Source organism: Galeopterus variegatus, unplaced genomic scaffold (assembly GCF_000696425.1).
Source record: "Galeopterus variegatus unplaced genomic scaffold, G_variegatus-3.0.2 Scaffold1191, whole genome shotgun sequence".
Lineage (NCBI taxonomy): Eukaryota > Metazoa > Chordata > Mammalia > Dermoptera > Cynocephalidae > Galeopterus > Galeopterus variegatus.
The window spans coordinates 65167-86185 of NW_007727302.1; the positions used below are offsets into that span (position 1 = coordinate 65167).

The 21019-nt window shown below is 39.2% G+C and overlaps 1 protein-coding gene and 1 pseudogene across 1 annotated transcript in view; one reads left to right on the plus strand and one right to left on the minus strand.

The window, feature by feature from the left end:
- LOC103592652 (secretion-regulating guanine nucleotide exchange factor-like) overlaps positions 1–21019 on the plus strand; it is a gene marked incomplete at its 5' end in the record, with an annotated part of 221382 nt that overhangs the window by 46482 nt on the left and 153881 nt on the right. The window lies entirely within an intron of this gene.
- Positions 20351–20818, minus strand: LOC103592648 (annotated as a pseudogene).

Consider the following 21019-nt stretch of genomic DNA (forward strand, 5'->3'; position numbering starts at 1 on the left):
CCTCCCTTGTCCTTGATCTCTCTTGAGAGTTCAGGTCTGGAATTTGATGGGTTGCTGGCAACCTGGCTGTAGGCTGTGACGAACCCTGGCCTCCTTTTTGCCTTTTCTAACACCTTCTCCCACATTGGCCCCATCCAGAGAGCTGAACCTCTATGCCAGTTCCACTTGTACAAAAACCCTATCCTGACCAGGATCTGAATTTTGCCAGTCCCAGTGCCGGGGATTGGACTCTGTGTCCTGGATCTCTGGTCACTGTTTGGGATCTTGTTCTGAATGGTTGATTTCCCTGTATAATGCCATGTGCTTGATTGCTGCTGGTTGGAGGCCTTCTGATCACTGGGACCTCTTTGTTGTCGACACTGGCCAGAATCAAGACTCTCTTTACCAGGCTCCTTTGGGTACTTTATGTTGGTTTACTGCCTTAGGAACAAGCCCTGTAGATACCCTTCTTCCCCACAGGTTATTCCCATCTGATTCCAGCCTTTTCTTTGCCTGCAATGTCCTGAGCCACTGAGGCCATGCCTGGTAGGTGCCCCTTGAGGTAGAATAAGAGAAAACATTGCTCTTGTCACCTCTAAGGAAGCAAAACTAGGCCATTCCCTTGTGATGCAACCTTTAAAATCCCAAGACTCCAGACCAGTTGGCAGAAGGAATGCTGAATTATGACTGGAAGGGAGAGGTTAGTCTTTGTATGGTTACATAATTCTGTTCTGTTATGCAATGGCTCTCTCTGTGGGGACACTGTCAGTGGTGGCAGCCACCTCCTGCATCTGCAGATTGCTGTTTTCAGGAGAGCTCTTTTTACTGGATGTCTGGTATCATCCAAGATTCAGGGAGACTGGCTATGGATAGCAGAAATGGAAGGAATCAGAGGTCTCTTTGCAAAAAGATAGCTGCTACAACAGTCAATCATGAAGCCTCTGGCTTTTCACAGGGTCCAGAAGTATAAAGAGAAAGCAAAGCAGGAGGCAGAGTGGGGGCCTACTCACAGGTGTCGGGGGGCCCCTGGGGCTCCCATGGAGACCTTCCCAAGTGCCACTTTGGGAGACCCAGCTGGCTAGGGAAAGGTGCTCATGGCTGCTGAACAAAATGTATGTGTTATTGTAGCCAGCACTTTTAAGATTGGGTGAGGAAATTTCTTCACTTTAAAAATGTAATTTAGTTATTCTAGAGTATCTTCTCTGTGGCTTTCTTCCGTTGTGGTCCCTGCTGGATAAGATTTCGTATTAATAGCATGGAGCATGCACATCATTTGAGGATAGGTCCTGCATGAAGGAGCAACAAATAGCGGAAGGACTTGGAAGAATCAAGAGATTCTTTACAACTGTGGTTTGATCTTGGACAAGCTGCTTTAATTCTCTGAGCCTCAAATTTTGCATCTGTCAAATGATGTAATAATATTTATTAGCTTTTCCTCTCCAAGTTGTTGTCAAAATGATGTCATGAGTGTGAAAGTATTTTATAAACCATGAGGCAATAAACAAATGTATGTTTTGTTAGTAGATTTCTTCTGTGCGTTTTCAGGAAACTTCGATTTCTTGCACCTCTTTAGAAATCATTATCGGTTATCATAGATCTGGAGTTCGTTATAAGTTATTGCCATGATTCTTTTGTTCCTCTTTCTCCATCGGTACTTGCCTAATACCCAGGATGCATTCATTACATAAGGAATTTGGACTTGGAATGTGACAACAGGGAGGACATAGAGCCCTAAAGCGTTCTAAATGGAGTGTGATTGGCAGTATAAATCCCCTACAGATAAGAGCTGAGGACTTGTGTGCAAAGAGACATAGAGGTGCGGTGTCTGGCAAAAATGTTGTTGGTCAGGTCTCTTGAGTCCTTGGAAGAGCTTCTTAGCAGAAATGAAATTTGAAGGCTGGGGAGACTGAGTTTCATAGGTGAGAGGATCAAGCCTTTTTGGGCTTCTGAAGTATCTAGGGCAAAGGGCTAGTTCCCTCTGAGGTGATAAACCTGGGGTTGGTGTTGGCAGGCTCGAGTTTGAGCACAGAGGTTGGGACTTGATTGGGAACAATAGGATTTTTTTAGAAATAATAATAATGATAGTTCCTATTTGTTGAACATTGACTATGTAAGCATGTATTGTGCTAAGGACTTTATAAACATTGCTTTTAATTCTCAACACATTCGTATGAAGCAGTATACTATCTTATCCCTGTTTTGTAGGAGAAGGAACCAAGATGTGGGAAAGTAGCTTGTCTAAGGACAAAGCTAGGAAATTAGCAGAGCTAACACGGTGGCAGGATTGTGGACTAGAGGACATACAGGTGGCTGGATGATGGTTTTTCAGGTTGAAGGGCAAAGAGATGAGTATGAAATTCTATTCATCCTACCCTCACCCCTTAGAAGTCCAGATGGTGCCCGAAGAAGCAGAACCTGTGACAGCTCATTCTTCCCTCCTTGGTGTCTGGGCACAGACTAGGGGAGGTGAACAAAGCAACCCAAGAGGCTTTCCTTCCCCAGAAACTACAACCTTAAAGCTGGGACAGTAAAGAGTGCCTTTGAAGACTTAAGGAAAGATATTTTCGCTCCTTATGGTTCTTTCTTGGGTTTCTATTCTGTTTCCATTCACAGCAGCAACAAGAATGAGTTTTGGAGTATCTCAATACCGGTCCCCTTACCTGTAAATCCAAATTGTACCACTTTACAAGGCTCAGATTAGAGCTTGCCCAATTGAATTTTTTCAGGACAACTTCCGTTGCCATTTCAAATATAAGCTACTTGAGGATAGGTACCATATCTTGACTGTGGCTTTATCTTCAGTGCGTGGCACAATGCCTATCAGAAAGCAAGTGGTTGGGCTTTGTTATTGAATTGAATGGAAGTCTCTCCTCACTTACAGTTTGAATTACCCATTATTATTTAGTTGTATTATAATATTTTATTATCTCGTGTGTGGTGGTCTTCCAGAGGGGAGTATATGGTGCTATAGAGTAGGCACTGTATCATATGATTTTTGAATATCATATTCTGTTAGGCAGGGAGTGAGGGGCTGGGTAACACATCAGGCACTTGAAGAAGCTTCAGCTCCACCCACTCTGAAGCAGGCTTGGAGAAGACTGTCATGGGATAGCTGTGTTGGTTGCTAACAGAGTTGTGATATATTAGCTCTGGAGGGAGGGGAACAAAAACAGAATGCTGACTCTTCCAGTAATCTCAGCATGGGGGTCATAGACATATAAGCATCTTTCTAAGTCTGCATTGCTCCATTCCTCAGACACCTATTTAAGGGTAAGAGTACAGAGGTATGCAAATGGTATATTTCCCTTTGCACCCTCAAGGTGAAATTTCTGCTGGTGCATGAAGACTTGTGGGAGCACTTTCATAGTTACCGCTGCACAATGCATTTATCATTCTGTTCCCCTGGTACATTTTGCTAAGCTACATAATTTCCGCATTCCTTCTTACACTCATCAGCTCCATAATGATGATGCATCTGGTGGCCACAGTCCCCCGATCAGGGTTTGCAGTGTAATGTAAAGAGCAGTGTATTAGCTAATAATGATATCAGGTAGCATTCACCGGATCCCAGTGAGTGGCAGGTTCTCTGCTGAGCACTTTCTAGGCACCATCTCTTTAATCTTCATGACAACCCAGCAGAGTTGGGATTATTATTCCTCAGTTTGCAGATAAGGAGAGTGAGACTGAGGGGTGAACACTTGTCCAAGGTCACATGGCTAGTAAATGATAGAGTTGCTATTAAAACCCAGATCCTACAGTAAAGCCTATGCTATCACATTCCAGGATTCCATTTTGAACTCTGGAGAGTGAGACTGAGGGGTGAACACTTGTCCAAGGTCACATGGCTAGTAAATGATAGAGTTGGTATTAAAACCCAGATCCTACAGTAAAGCCTATGCTATCACATTCCAGGATTCCATTTTGAACTCTGATGTTAACTCTCTTTGGGACCTGGGGCCAGGATTTTGCTTTCCCCAGGGCTCAGTTTCTTAATCTGTATAATAAGAAGCAGTTCCAAGGGTTCTTCCAGAATTCTAAGGCCAATACCACTTAGTTTGGGTAGAGATCTTACTCACCTGGAGATAGATTTTTTTCAGTTTTGAGATTTGTTGTTTTGTTTGATGGTGGCAGGCTAGTTGCTGTTGCACAGCAACACTAATATCAGGCAATTAAAAGAATAAATAGTCTAAAATAGTATGGATCAGGGCCGTCCAGTAGAATTTTCTGTCATGGTAGAAATGGTCTGTATCAGTCCAGTACAGTTGCTGATAACCACATGTTAGCACTGAAATATGGCTAGTGTGACTGAGGAACTGAATTTTAAATTTTACTTTATTTTAATTAATTCATATTTCAATATTCACATATGGCTAGTAGCTACCATATTGGACAGTGCAGGTATCACTGATATAATATAAAACTAAGTAGAGTATAGATTCTTCCATCCCCATCTTTGTCTCCCATGTTCAACCAAGGCTTCTGATTTCCATGTTAATTTTTCCAGAGGTGTAAGACCTGACGTATTATTACATTTACATTGTGCTTTTAGCTATCAGCACACTCAAACATACATTATTACATCATTTTTTTCCCTACGTATTAGGCATATAGAAAAGATGGATAGAGCTATGTGCATTTCTCAGATAAGGAAACTGAGGCACAGAGAAGTTAAATATACTATTAAGAGCTGAGTAAATACTTATTGCATGAATAAGTGACTTATCTAAAGTCATTTTTAGAGCAGTAGAACCAGGACTAGAAACTATGTCTTCTGGTTCCCAGCCATAGTTTCATCTAGTTTTCCTATCACTGGTTTGCCAAGCATAGAATAGAGAGATTCTGCTCATTAGATAATTCTTTTAATGTAAAAAAAAATAGCACCATTTCTACAAAAACTCTTTCAGAAAATAGAGGAGGAGGGGACACTTCCCAACTTATTTTATGAAGTCAGCATAGTTCTGATACCAAAACCTAACAAAGACATTACAAAAAAAAGAAAACTATATACTAATATCCCTCATGAACATAGACAAAAATCTTTAACAGAATACTAGCAAATCAAATCCACTGATATTTAAAAAGGATAATGTGTTTTGACCAAGCTGTGTTATCCCAGGAGTGAAAGCTTGCTTTTACATTTGAAAATCAATCAATGTAATTAACCACATTAGCAAAATAAAGGAAAAAAAGCCACAATAATACTTTCAATAGGTGTGGAAAAATCATTGACAAAATGATTTATCACACTTATTTGTGATAAAAATGCTCAGCAAATTAGAAATAGACAGGAACTTCTGAAGCCTAATAAAGGGCATTTATAAAATGCTAATATCATAATTAATGGTGAAAAATTTAATGTGTTCCCCCTTAGAACAGAATAAGGCAAATGTGTCCTCTCTCACCATGTTTATTCAATATTATCTTGGATGGAGGTTCTAGCCACTGCGATAAAACAAGAAAAAGCAATCAAAGGCTTAAAAATCAGAGAGGAAGAAGTAAATCTGTTTCTCTTCACAGATGACATGATTGTTGAGATAGAAAAATTTAAGGAATCTGTAAAATAACTGTTAGAATGAAGAAGGCAATTTAGGAGAGTACAAAGTCAACATTCAAATATCAATTATTGTATATTTTTTATATGGCAGCAGTAAATAATTAGAAAAATTTTAAAAGGCAATTTCTTTTACAATTACATAAAAAAGCATAAAATATTTAGATATACACTTGACCAAAAAATGTGTAAGACCTGTACATAAAAACTACAAAACACTAGTGGGAGAAGTTAAAGAAGACCTAAATAAATGGAGAGACATATCACATCTATGGATTGGAAGACTCAATGTTGTTATGTTGTCAGTTTTCCTCAAGTTGATTTGTAGATTTAGAGCAGTACCAATCAAAATTCCAAGAGTTTTTTTGGGGAAGGATAAAAGTTGACAAGATTATTCTAACATTTATATGGAAACATAAAAGACCATGATATCTAAAGCAATCTTAAAAAAGAATAAAGTTGCAGGATTCACATTACCCAACTTCACAATGTGCTGTAAAACTACAGTATCAACAACAACAACAAAACAAATAACCAGACATAAAAAGGGCAAAGGACTTGAATAGTTCTGTAAAGTTGACACACAGATGGCCAATAAACATGTGAAAAGATGCTCAACATCACTAGTCACTGGGGAAATGCAAATCAAAACCACAATAAGGTACCGCCTAATACCTATTAGGATGACTACTATTTAAAAAAAACACACAAAAAAGCAAAAAAACAAAAAACAAAATAGGTGGTGGCTAGGATGTGGAGAAATTGGAACCTTTGTGCACTCTTGGTAAGAATGTAAAATGGTACAGTTGATATGGAAACAGTATGGTAGTTCCTCAGAAACTTAAAAGTAGAATTACCATATTATTCAGCAGTTCCACTTCTGGATATATATCCAAAGGAATTGAAAGCAGGATCTCGAAGAAATATTTCCACAGCCATGTTCATAGCACCCCTATTCACAATGACCAGGAGGAGGAAGCAACCCAGATGTCCATTAACAAATAAGTCAATAAACAAAATGCAGTATGTACATAAGGTGGAATATTATTCAGCCTTAAAAAGGAAGGAAATTCTTACACATGCTGCAACATGGATGAATCCTGAGGACATCATGCTAAGTGAAATGTCAGTCACAAAAAGACATACTGTATCATTCCACTTTTATGAGACACCTAGAGTAGTCAAATTCATAGAGACAGTAGAATGGTGGTTGCCAAGGGTTGGGGCATTGGGGAAATAGGGAGTTATTGTTTAATAGGTACAGAGTTTCAATTTTGCAAGTTCAGAGTTCTGGAGATGGATGGTGATGATTGTACAGTGTGAATATATTTAATACTATTGAACTGCACAGTTATTTGTGGAAGCTAATAAAAATAAATAAGTATACAAACAAAAAACCGGGGGGAGCCAGGGGGTAGAAAAAAAAAAAGACACAACAATCACAATTCCTTGAACTTGTTAAAACAAGTGAACAGATATGATGTTGATGGGGGGAAGGGTAGAGAGAGAGGGTAAAGGAAGAATCGGTAAAGGGACACGAAAATCAACTACAATTTTTATTGATAAGTAAAATAAAGGAAAATTGAACAGAAGTAAAAAAAAATAAAATAAAATAAACTGGGAGAAAAAAATGGTTGATGGTAAATTTTATGTTACGTATATTTTACCACAATAAAAAAAATTGGGGAGGGGCCGAGCCCATGGTGCACTCGGGAGAGTGCGGCGCTGGGAGCACAGCAGCGCTCCTGCTGCAGGTTCGGATCCTATATAGGGATGGCCGGTGCTTTCACAACGCTCACTGGCTGAGCGTGGTGCGGCAGGTCTAAAAAAAGGAAAAAAAAAAAAAAAAAAAAAAAAATTGGGAAGGAAACTCATTGACGCATATGTGAAGGGCATTTCTGCAACTTATTTTGAAACATAAAAAAAAAGATGGATTGATGAATGAAAAGAAGGATGGCTAGATAGGTGATAAAGAAAATTCAGCAAAATGTTAATTGTAGAGTGTAGACGATAGGAATATGAGTGTTCACTGTACAATGTACAGTTATTTAAGCCTCTCTGTATGTTTGAACATTTTCATAATAAAATATTGGGGGAAAAACAGATTATTAAAGAAAAAGAAAACCTGTTTCTAATGCTTTTGGCCACAATTCAGCAGAAGTACAGTGACTTTGAGCCTGCTTTGCCAGTGAGTGTTCTGACCTTGGGCAGTGGTTCATATCTTAGCTTTTGCACTTACTTTCTCCAGTGCATAGCTTAAGGCAAACTAGAAAGGGCCCCTCAAGACCGATCACCGTTTTTCAAAGAAACGAGTGTGTGTGTGGGATTGGGCATGGGGTGGGAAACTGACATTGTTTGAGGACTTTCTTACCTACCATGCTATGTGTACACTGTCTTATTTATTTCTGCCAATAATAATAAGTTAGGTACACATTAATGTCTCTGCTTTATAGATAGTGACACTGGAATGCAAAGAGGCGAAGCACCTGGCCCAAGGCTGCACAGGAGGTCAGTGGCAGAGCTGGTCTGGCCATCCAGATATCTTGACTTGCAGTGCACTGTCCTTTCCGCTACCCTAGCGTGGCCTTGTTAGCATCCTGGGATATTGGTGTCTTTCCAATGAAGAGAGGAATGCTGAGGGTCCTAGGTGGCTTGGGTTTCTTTTGACTCCTTTTTTAGGCTCTCCCAACCTCCCTATTGAACCTACTAGAGTGAATTCAGTTGTTTTGCCAGAACCCTTCTCGTTCAGCTTTCCTCTTTGCTAGAGTGCAAGAGAGAAGGAGGAACCAGGCTGGAGAGTGCACCGATTGTTTTATTAGAAAGGTTTTTCTGGGGCTCTTTCCTCTGGTATTAGAACCTTTAATTCAAAGTAGACAAGTAAATAACTTCCTTCTTTTCAAATATTGCTGAGAATCTTTGTGGCATTCTTGGTTGCATATCCTGGTGATGTCTAAGCATTAGGTACACATTGAGAAAGGGATTGACAACACCATTACCAAAGAGGTTTTCTCAAGGGGAGTGGCCAAGTCTAGAATAGAACAGCCATCTGCTGCCAGATGGACAGGGTCCACCGATCTGTGAATCTGACCCAGAGGCTGGCTGTTTCTTTGTGTTTGCATTTTTGGGATACCCCGTGTGTCTTTGCTTCCTGCTGGCTCATTGACTGTCCCTCCCCCACAACAAAGGCTGCCCCATCCCACAGGAGTCATGCTGTCTGTGATGCCTGGGCACACCTGGATGATCCAGAGGAAGCCAGTAGCACACTGTATTCATGCAGCGAGGTGGCACCTCAGCTTCTCTGCATTGAAATGCCCAAATTAATTCACTGTTGTTAGCAGTCTTCCCAGCTGAGAAGACTCATGGCAGTTCAGAGTGTTCCAATGCAAGAGGTGGGGCTGAGGCCAGGTGGATTTTTCTGTCCACATTCAAATGCTCTTGCCTGATTTATCTTGATACTTCGTTATCTTGGGAACCAACAGCCTAGAGAGGGAGGTGGAGACAGGCTGCTGGGTGGATAGAAGTCAGAATGATGAAGTCTACTTTCCTTTTCAAATTAGGAAGAAAAAAACTTAGTTTTTAGGCTTGCCATCTAACTCATTTGCTATTAAAGTGTGCTCTTCTATTCTTCTTTTCTCTACCCTAATCTTTTTCTTTCTCCTTGTCCTGCCACTCTCTATCCCTCATGCCCCTTCCTGGCCCCACATTCTATTCTTTTAACATTTTTTTTTTCTGAGAATATGAAAATATGGAATGGTAGGAAAAATACAGCACACCGGTCTCCTGCCCCCTTTCCTCGGGTAATAGTCACCATCATAAAGAGGGAGTCCAGAATGTAGCATTCACTCATTCAGTGTGTCACATTGATTATGCTGTCTCACAGCAGTTCACTAATAAGAGCAAGTCTACAGCCAAGCTAAGGAGGACCAAGAAACCAAGGCAGGAATTGATTATCTTTACCTAACACCTTTTTGTTCTCTCACTTGAGCCTCTTTTGGCACCTGTGAAGTATCCTCACCTATTGCCTCTGGTGAGCAGTAGGGATGATTGCAGCTTTGTTGGTGTATCTACTTAGCATTAGACGCTATTATACTTTATAGAACTTTGGTTCTACATTACCCAATATACCCATATATTCCCAGGATGTCCTGTCTTTCTCTGTTTGTTTGCTCACTGTCAGCTACTCCTGACTCCCAAGTATGAAGTTCATATTTCCCCATGTTTCCAACAACTTAGTAAACTGGAGTATCCTATAATTCTGAGCAGAGAGACCCACAGGAGGCAGAAGAGTCTGGGGCCCTTCCAAAATCAGGATTCTAGAGTCCCTAGAAAGCCAGGATTCTGTAATGTAACACATTGAGCTGGAAGCCAGGACACATGTTCTAGACCCAGTTTGCCAATAACTTCCTGGGTGGACTTCAACACGTCACTTTCCTTCTTTGGGTCTCAGTTTTCCTGTCTCAAGCTTAGGTGCCTGCAAGTATATAGGTGTAAGTTAAGGTGCTTGTACTATATTGTGATCAAGCTAAACCCCTACCTAGGTATATTGTCTTTTAAAACACTGATGGGCCAAACCAATGTTGGGCCAAACAAAAAATGTCTGAGGGTTGTATTTGACAATCTCACTCCTCCTTCCTCTCCCATGGTGTGCCTTGGACAATAGCTGTAGAGTGAAACATTAGGACTAGTTTAGGTCCTCAGGGTAGTTAGCATGAGCGCAGTACCCTAGAACCAGTAGCATAGGCCCCTAACAACATGTTTGCTTTCTCCTTGGGCTGTTGGAAGCTGGTGAGGGTATAGTGGCCACTGGCTGTTAGGGTTGGTCCCCCAGAGGATCTCTGTTTCCTGGCCACTGGCTGCTTGATTTACCCCTAATAGTGCATGCCTAATAGTGCACTATTAGGCAGGAAGGATGGGGCCAACCCAGACCTGCCTTGCCAACAATGTAGGACGCACATCCTGTGGGTAGAGAGATTTCATATGGAGCTGTAGAATCTCAGGTTCCTAAAACCTAACCTAATCAGGGGTCATGTAGTCACATAGTGCTGGCTTGAACCCTCTCTCTAGGGATTGTATTTTAGTTCTTATTGTTAGAAAGCTCATTGTTATGTTGGTTTTTATCATTACTCTTAAGGCAGGTTGGACAGAAGTTTTTTTAAAAAATCTTAAATTTCTGGTTATAAAAATAGTGCATGTGCATTGTACAATTATAGAAGAACACCAAAATCATCTATAATTTCATGACCTAGAGAAAACTACTTATAACATTTTAATGCATTTTTCCATCTTTTTTCCTACATGTATTTTCTTAAAAATATGAGATGTTATATGAGTATATAGTATGTTTGCTTTATGTACAGATTTTCTACCTACAGTTATACTGAGAATATTTTCCCACATTATTCAAAAATTCTGTAAAATAATTATGTAATGTTTAAAAAATAATATCTCATTATTTGGATGTGCCCCAATTTATGTGATCATTTTTGGAAATTTAGGTTGTTTCCAGGATTTCGCTACTAAAAATTATGCTGTGATCAACATCTTTGTATTAAGTCTGTTTCTGTTGCTTATAACAGAATGTACGGAACTGGGTACTTTGTAAGAAAATATTTATTGCTTATAGTTTTGGAGGCTGGGAAGTCCAAAGTCCAGGGAACACATCTGGTGAGGGTCTTCTTTGGTGGTATCTTTACAGGAATGCAGGAGTCTCACATGGCAGAAAATAGTGGAGCAGAGAGAGAGAGAGTTCCTCATGCACTCTCCTTTTAAAGCCCTCAGAAACACGCCCCTGACCGTATTAGTCCATTCTCTACAGCATGGCCCTGCGATCTAATCACGTCTTCAAGCCTCACCCACCTTTCAATTACCAAAATAGGATTTCCCACTCTCAACAGTTACAGTGGGGGGAATTAAGCTTCAGTGAGGTTTGGGGGTGGGGGCTAAGGGGGGTGTGCAGGGGAATCTAGTTTACAGCAATCTTCATTCCTAAATCTTTGGTCAAATCTCTCATTATTTTCTTGGGAAGGATTTTTAGAAATAGGATTCCTCAATGAAAGGATATAGACCTTTTAAAGGTTCTTTTCACATACTTATTATGGCCAGAATTATTAAAGTTTGCATTCTGGTACTTGATCCCTATACCCATACTGCTATAGTGGCAGATGCCTGAGTGTCAGAAATGCTGCATTTGAAAATTCCCTGTGCCCCACAAATGGGGATTTGGTTTTAAAGGTATCCCATATGCTCTTGCCACCCTCAGCACTAATGAATGGTACCCCTATCTGCAAGTCTCTCTGTGAAGTGCTTGCAGGTTTCCTTGACCAGAGCCACACCTGGACCAGACTGTGGGCTGTAGAGAGTGGGAAGCTTCATATTAACTTTGATTGACTTAGGGACTAGCCTTATTAAGAAATGAAAAAAAAAAAATGCTGTTCTATTACTTGTCAGATGAGAATAATTCATGTGAAAACACATTGAAAACTGTGAAGAACTCTATAAATGTAATGTGTTATGGTTGGGGTTTGGATTCAAATAATAATGCTGATATGACTATTAAGGTATTACATAATGCTTTTGGCACAGTAGCGGGCTTTGCTATTTGAATGATAACAGCATGGAACTTCAGAGAATATCTGTTCTGGCCCTCTTACTTTACAGATAAGGAAACTGAGGCTCAGATAACTTAATCATCTAATATCACCCAGCAGAATAAGCTTGGCAACCAGGTCCCCTAACTTCTTTTTTTTGCCACATTCTTGGCTTATTCTAGAGCCAAGTGCAGCAATTAATGTACTTGCGTGTGCTTCTAGGGTACTGTTTAACATTTTTACCAAATAGTTTTAATATTCTGCTTGTTATATTATACAGATTTGCTCTGCATGCCATTTTAAAAAAATAGATGGAGTCCTGGGAAATTTCAGACAGACTTACAATTAGATTTTTTCCTTTTCTGAGTTAGAGAGCCTGAATTAATGAGAGTTATAACACGTACACACATATTCTTGATAGGTACATAAGGACCTAATGGCAGTGTTCTTTGAGGAAATTCACCAATTGCAGCCTCTAATTCTCTCACTCTGGGCCCCTCTGCCCCCTCTTTGCTTCATTACCTTCTAATGTAACTACGCATTTGTTGTGTTTATTATTTTTCTTCCTCTACTACACTGTTAGCAGGTTTTTTTCTTTTTCTTTTTCTTTTTCTTTGTCTCTTTTGACTGCTCAGTGCTCAAATCAGTGCCTGGCACATAGTAGCACTTGATAAATATTCGAGATGGTCAAAAGATGCAAAATTGTAGAGAAATAGGAAGAATAAGATCTAGTATTCTATAGCAATATAGGGAGACTACAGTCAACAACAAATTACTGTATAACTTCAAGTAGCTAATTGAGAGGATTTTAAATGTTTCCAACACAAAGAGGTGACAAATGTTTGAGGTAATGGATATGCTAAATACCCTGAATGATCATTGCACACTGTGTAAATATACCCAAATATTACATTGTACTCCATAAATATATACAATTATCATGGATCAATTAAGAAAAAAATAAATTAAAAATAAAAAGAAATAGAGAGTAGAATAGTGGTTACCAGAGACAGGGAAGGGGAGGGCAGAGGAGGGGAGGGGAACAGGTTGGTAAATGGTACAAAGTTACAGAGTTACATTTAGATAGGAAGAATAAGTTCTAGTGCTCTAGGGTAACTAGAGCTAATAATATTGTATGGTGTATTTCAAGCTAGTTAGGAAAGAAGATCTTGAATGTTATAACCACGAAGAAATGATAAATGTGTAGGTGATAGATATGCTAACTATTCTTATTGGATCATTATACAATATGTGTGTGTATTGAAACAACAAACTACCCCATAAAAATGTACAATTTAAAAAATAAATATTTATTGAATAAATGAATGAATAGTTCCTGAATTAGGAATAGGGCCTTTGTGTTGGGAATGGAGACCTGGGATCTAATTCTAATTCCTAATTGCCTATATAAGCTTGGGCAAGTCTTTCTTCTCTTTGTGTCTGCTTTTAGCACTTATAAAATAAAAGTATTGGCTCTCTAAGATTCTTTCTAGCTCTAAAATTTCATGATTCTATACATTCTTATTTTTTAAATGCTTAGTAGTTGCAGAACCATTTTTTTGTTTTATTTTCAAATACAATTGTATGCAGAGCCTCAAAATGTAAAACAGATAAAAATGTAACTGTTCCTATTGACTTGGAAATACGGTTTGGAAAGTGGGGGTGGAAGAATGAAGGCTACCACTTGGCAGCCTGCTGGCAAGTCCCCTTTTTGTGGTGGCTCCTGAGGCACATCCGAAGAACACTAGAGCTCTGTAGGACTTAGTTTGAAAAACCTTTCTCTAAATTAAGTGAGAAAAGGGATCTGGGTCATGTCTCTGAGTAAAATTCTCTTTGTGCTCTGATATGGATTTGAAGGGAATGTTGAATAATGAGAAAAAAGATATGCCATGGTGTTAGGTGGTAGAATTGTAGGTAAAGTTTTCCTTCAAATAATTTCATTTATTGTTATGGAAAAATAAAATCAAGATAAAAATTTTTTGATTATGTAATTTTATTAGAAACTCATTTGGCCAAGGTTACTCAGTACTCTTTCGTCTGTAGTTCCTTTTCTTCCGTGAGCAAAAATTTCATGTAGCCTGAGGCCCAGAAATCTGTTTGTTTTGGAATTGCCAGAAGATTGCGAGATCTTTATGAAGTTTTTACATTAAGGTTCCCCAGTCATGGCCCCATGACTAGTCCCATCGCTTTTAAGTGAACCATTGTTGAAGTTAATAGTAGAACTAGTGTTTAAGCAGTGGGTCTCTCTGGAAGAGAGTTGTCAGGTATGTAACAGGACCAGGAATTAAAGATAAATGACATAGGCAGTTTTTTTTCTTCTGAATGTATAATCAGATTGAACTCTGTCTGGGTTAGCAGCTGGGAAACAAGCTAAGCTAATATTTGCCTTGCTCTGTGGTCTGAACTGTGATCTAAGGGATGGTTTGGCTTGTTTGAATTTGAGTATCCACTAATGATAAGAGAGATCGAAAGCTCTTGTTATGTTGAGTACACATTTATCACATATTGTATTACCTTTTATTAATAGAGCAACTAAAGAAACATTGAGAATAAATTTTCCATAGACTCATTTGATTGGTATACCATCCTGGGTAATAGCAGTGATATATGTACCCAGACGATACCTTTCATTAAAGGATCTTGTTACTTAAAAACAAAAAAACAAAAAATAAAAAAAAAACCTAGCATTTTTAATTATTCAATTTATTCTGAAAACCACTTCAGTCCTGTTGATTCTATGAGCATTTTGACACTGTATGTTTCAGAGAAGTAAAAGCATGGAAGTACCACCTTTAGTAGAAACTTTCTTGTGGCTGTTGTGATAGGAAAAGAAGAGCCACTTGTTGATGGCTATTATTGATTGCTCCAACTGACTGGTTCTCTGTGTTGCTATGGTAACTGTAGCAACATTTGAAATTACTCAAACTTGATTTTTCCAGACACTTATTTTGATGATGCAAAATGTAAGGATCCAGCAACACTGAAAAACTATTTTCCAGTTTTCTTGCCTACCTTGATATTTGTGATCCTTTTTAAAGCAGCATCTTTTTCTTGGCCTAATGTTAAAAGCTTTTAAAAGTAATTTGTCCTTCAGTAGAGGGTTTGTTTGCTTGTTCGTTTGTTTTTAACTTGGGGGAATTTAGGTACTGCCTTGTAGTAACAATTCCCTGTTTTCTCATCTGCTTATCACAACAGTTTTCCGAATTATGGCAAAGATTATTGTTTCATTTTATATATGAAGAGCCTGAAGCCAGAGAGATGAAGTGACTTTCCCACAGACAACAGCTAGTAGTGACTGAGCATGTATTAAAACCTAGGTCTCTTGATTCCCAGTTTCTTTCCAATGGAAGTCCAACTCAATGCATATCATTTTTCTTCCTCAGTTTGCCATTTGGATGTCACAAAGTAACATTAATCAAGCAATACAGATTAAAATGAGAGAAAATCAATGAGAACTAGTAGTGAACTGAAGAACATTATTAAATTTACAACCTTCCAAGCTCAGGGAGTTGTTTATGTTCCCATTTAAAATGAAAGATGATAGAAATGATCTATTTTTAGATTTATGATTAATGATTAATTTATGATTTATGTCTTTTCCTTTGTGACCTGTAGAACCTCACATCATCTCTACAGGAAATTTGCTGTTACAGTACAGCTGACTTTTCATCATTATAGTGTTCCTCAGTATTTAACATTTTGTGGTGTGCTGGTGGAAAATTGCATTAGGACCATAAAAGTAGACTTAACTTGACATCAAGTTTCGTTGTAGGAAAATAGATATTTTAAAATCAAATGTATTATTTTAAAGCTTAGTTGCAGTAGACCATTAATGTATAACTCAGTATAGCCTTTATCATCATGAGCACTTTTTATTACATGGTGGCTCATGCATTTAAAAATATCATAGAGCTGGTCAGTTAGCTCAGTTAGTTAGCAATGTTGTAAAATATAATGATGCCCCTTAATTATGGCCACTGACTGAATTAATATGCATAAAAACAAACCATTGCTCATTATACTGTCCCTTCCCCCAACCACTCACCTTGAAGTTGCTGTGCATTTCCATTTGTTCTGCATCTCCAGTCCCACCCCAAAGCAATAACAAAACAAGAAAAGACAAAACTAGGCTCTGGACAGCAACTAAGCTGTTCGGGGTTGATTTAGCCATGTGGTGGCTGAGGCAAAGAAATGTCTCAATGTTCCTTCATTACCACTTTTCCTTCCTTCTAGGACTGATCCTCCCCTTCCTTCTTTAGCTATTCAGAGCTCAGCAAATCCTACTCTAAGTAATCTGTTTCTAATATGTACCCACCCATTTATTTCTCCATCTTCCTTTCAATTCTCCCTACATTTTTCAATTTAGTCACCTCAGGAATATTTATTGCTTCTTTTCTTTTTACTTTCCATCCTCCTTCTATTTATGAGTTAAAAAAAGTGATCTTAATTGTTGCTAGCTCTGAGAGCCCTGCTAGTGAATGTGTGGGAACACTCTCTGAAGTGAAGGGCTCTCAGCTGAAGGAACAGAAAAGGCCTATATTTGGAAATGAAGTACCACACAGAAAAAGGCCTGGGGCCTTAAGCCTCAGAGGCTTCTGAACATGTGCAGACATTACCTGCTATATCAGAACAGCATTTGTCTCTTCTATCCTTCTTTCTCTAATAAACCTGCTTTTTCCAAAATACCAACATTTAAGATACATTGAAAATCAACATATTTTTACCCAGTTATTTTGTTTTTCTCTTAGGTTTAATTAACAACTTAGTATTTTTACTGCAAACATACAGCAGTTTGGATGTTCTAGGGCAGTGATTTTCGAATTTAAGTATGCATCAGAATCACTTGGAGGATGTGATAAAACACGTACTGCTGGACCCTATTCCCAGAGTTTCTGATTCAGTAGGTCTGGGATGTAGCCTGAGGATTTGATTTCTAACAAGTTTTCAGGTGGTGTTGATGCTGTTTGTCTGGGAGCACACTTTGAGAACCACAGCTCCAGTGTTATGTGGCTTTCTATAGTGTAGATATTGGGCAATGTTTTGCAGCCCTTTCTTTGGCCTAAGTGCTCACAGAAGCCGTTTTATGGCATATGGACTGTGTTCTAGTCTGCCACTTGTTTTTTCACTGCTGGGACCACTTGACCTTTAGGCTCAGAGTTTATTTAAGGACAGCAATTGTGTTTAATTACTCTGTTTCTCCAGCCCTAAAAAGAAGGGCTAGGACATATTAATTGGTACTTAGTGAATGCTGGATATGTGTTTGGGGTGGAAGTGGGTAGTGGAGAGCAGTAGGCCTGGGATATTGAGTATCATTTATAGTGTAACAAAAGGCTCTAGGTTATGAATGGGTTACATCATTCTGTGTGGCATTATGTGTTAGTGAAGCATGCATTATATTTTTGCCTCCATATTCCTTCTGGATAGTAGTCTGATTTTCAGGGCAAGCCAGTAATTCATTAAATGTACTGCAGTTATTACAATGGAAACAAAGAAAGAAGAAAATTGTTTTCTGGGTAAATTTTGTTTGGCAATTTTATTGATTCATATTTGTAATACTTTAGCTAGTCTTAAAAAAAAGAAAGTATAACTGAAATACCCAAGTAGGTAACAAATGGTACCTGTTTCAGGGAGTGCCTTTGATGATATTATCTAGTAAGTTGCAAATGCAGAAGAAACAGGTGCTGTGCTGAATTGGGAGACTAAATAGGCTCAGGAAATACCATATTAGCTCTTTCTTATGATCATTTTATCTGCTGTGTAATTGAGAGCAGTGGAGCAGAACAGAAGTGCACTGGTGTGTGTGATTGAAGAGTTCTCCCTTTGCCCACTTATTACAGCTGAATGACATGCGTCTAGAATCTCAGATCTTTAGTACTGTGAGGGCCCTTATACATCATCCTAGTCCAATCCCTCCAATTTACAGATGGTGAAATGAGACCTAGATAAGGGAAAGACTTGCCCCAAGTCACATATCTAGTAGGTGGCAGGGTTTGGACTTGAGCCCTGTCTTCTGATTCTAGGTATAGTACTCCTTCTGTTGAACTGTGCTGCTTTTCCCTTCACTGGTGTTACTCAGCCCACTTGTAGACCTTTGGATTCCCTTAAGTTACCTATAGACAGCATTGTTGGGGAAGAGAGTTTTGTATGCTTTTGTCTGGGTGATTCAAAGGACATTTCTTTTTTTGAGGAATGGGCTCAATTTCTGCCATCTTCACCCCATGGCTGTAGCCATTTGATCTTCATCTGCAGGCTCAGTTCTGGGCCTAGTATTGTGTTTTGGTCAAGCAGATTGAAGGAGCTCAATTTCAGAGCCTGGGGGTCAGCAAGATGTCATCTAGGCTGTTATCCCTGTGCTGACCTGCCCCAGCTTTTATCTTGTTACCCATACCTGAATCCTGTCTTAATAAGTTTGTGTAGAGTTGGGGCCCTGCCTTGGTGTTATCAACGCTTTCTTAACAACAGGAGAGGTCAGGGGTGGAGTAGCAGGGTAGGAGGATAGCATTTGTTGAGAATCTGTTTTGTGACAGCACTTTATCCACATTGTATTATTTAATCTTCACCATATCTCTATGAAGTAATATTTCTGTTTTACAGATAAGGAAACTGAGGCTCAGATTATGGGACTTACGTAAGGTGACATAATTAATGAGTGGTAGAGCTGGGGTTCATATTCGAGTCTGTTGAGCTCCAAATCTCATACTTACCCACTGTGCCTCTCAGGGCCTGTCCTTTGCCCATAAACACCTGTTTATTTATTTGTTCAGTGAATATTTATTGAATCTTACTATATTCTAGCCATTAGGCTAGACACTTGGAGAGGCAGTCCCTGCCCACATAGAGCTTACCATCTATTGGAGAAGACAAAGTAATGAGGAGTGTATAGAGTGTTAAAAAGGAGATGCTATGGTATACAACAGCCAAGCCTAATCTAGTTCAGGGTGGGGTGGGGGTACAAATCAGGGAAGACCTCCTGTCGGAAGAAACATTTAAGGTGAGATCTGTGCCAAAGTATGAGAGAACCTTGCACAAAGACCTTAATGAAGCCTAGTGTGGCAGGAACAGAGTGAGCAGTTCAGGCTGATGTTCTACTGCTTGACCTCTTTCTTATGCTGCCTGCCTACCTAGTGCAGTGCCTGGCATATAATGGGTGCCCAATGAACATTTGCTGAATGAATGCATGAATGGCTAAAATAATGAGTGAGTGGCAATGCTGAAAGCTCATTTTGCTTCTTATATAATAACCTAATAAGTTACCTCGGAATGATTCATAGTTCCAAACAGCTTTTTCCTCCAGCTCCTCTTGTCTTTCTGTTGTTTTGGGTTTCCTTGCTGTATTTTGAATGTCCACACACGTGTCCTGCCTTTCCTTCACAGCCATGGGGTGTCTTCTACTTCAAAGAGAGCCAAAGCTGAGCTGTCCTGTTATCCTCTTAGTGGCTGCCCTGAGCATGAAGTTTGAAATAACGTCAGTGATTTGATTTTCTCCTTTGGGGATCTGGCAATTGAAAATAAATGTAGAAAGAGCCCCAAAGGAGTTTCTTCTTGGGGGCATGAGAGATGACAGCACCAGTTATTGGTGCACTTTGACAATGCAGAGTTATGTAAGTGAACGAAAAATAGAGGCTATTCCACCAAAGTCAGCTTGCCTTACTTAAGTGATTTTATATTCACAAAAGTGGGTGGCCCAGAGTGGTTCTGTAATTCCACTATTTGCAAAATTCTTAGTTTGTAGCATAGAGAAATAGAATTCTATAAATTGAGATTCAACAAATGCTAAACAATGACTTTGTGCTGGGCACTTTCAAATTGCATTTAATAACTAAAATATAAACAGCATTCAGTTTCTAAAGAATATATTTCTGACCTGAAAATTCTGGTAGGAATAGTACAAAATATTGCAGAACCTGAAATGGGTCAGAATAGCCTACTTATTAGAATACCTCAGTCCAGAAAAAAATTCCAAGCCAGTTTGAGTCCCAATTTTTTTCAGATTCAAATCTCCCAGACCCCCCACCCCCAGGGTCTTTTCTTTTTGTTCTAGCTTTTGTTTGTTTTGTTTTTAGCAGCTGGCCAGTATGGGGATCTGAACCCTTGGCCTTGGTGTTACCAACACCGTACTCTAATCAACTGAGCTAACCAGCCAGCCCCGTTCTAGCTTTTAGACTGAGGAGTAGGCCTAACTTACAACAGCTTTTTTTTTTTAAGTGCATGTCTTTTATTAACTCATACATAATTACTTGTCTTCTGGTTTGTTGAAGCAGTAAGTCAGACGACATCTGCCACAATAATGTCTGTCAAAGTAGCTGGCCATAAAAACTCCAGTACGACATTCATCTGAAGGGCACTCCCAACGAGGGCTACTAATTTTGCCATTCTCATCCACCTTATAGTATTTCAAAACAGCCAGCTTAACCTTCTTTCTCTTATGATTATTCTTCTTGGGAGTAGTATAAGACTTCTTCTTCCTTTTCTTAGCACCACCATGAAGTCTCAACACAAGAAGAGTTGACTCCTTCTGAATGTTATGATGAAACAAAGTACGTCCATCTTCCAGTTGCTTACCAGCAAAGATCAGTCTTTGCTGATCAGGAGGAATTCCTTCCTTATCCTGGGTCTTGGCCTTTACGTTTTCTGTTGTATCTGAGGGTTCAACCTCAAGAGTGATGGTCTTCCCCATAAGGTTTCTTAGGAAAATCTGCATCTTGGTGACGATTCCACCACAGATGGTGGATCGGAAAGGACTCACAACAAGTTTGAAGGGCAGTCTTGAGTGACACATAAAACCGAATGATCTTTGGTCCTTGTTTGTTTATTGGTTTTTTCGTTGGTTCATTCATTCATTCATTCACTCATAAAACACTTGTTGAATGACTCCTTTGTGCAGGCCACAATGAATACAGAG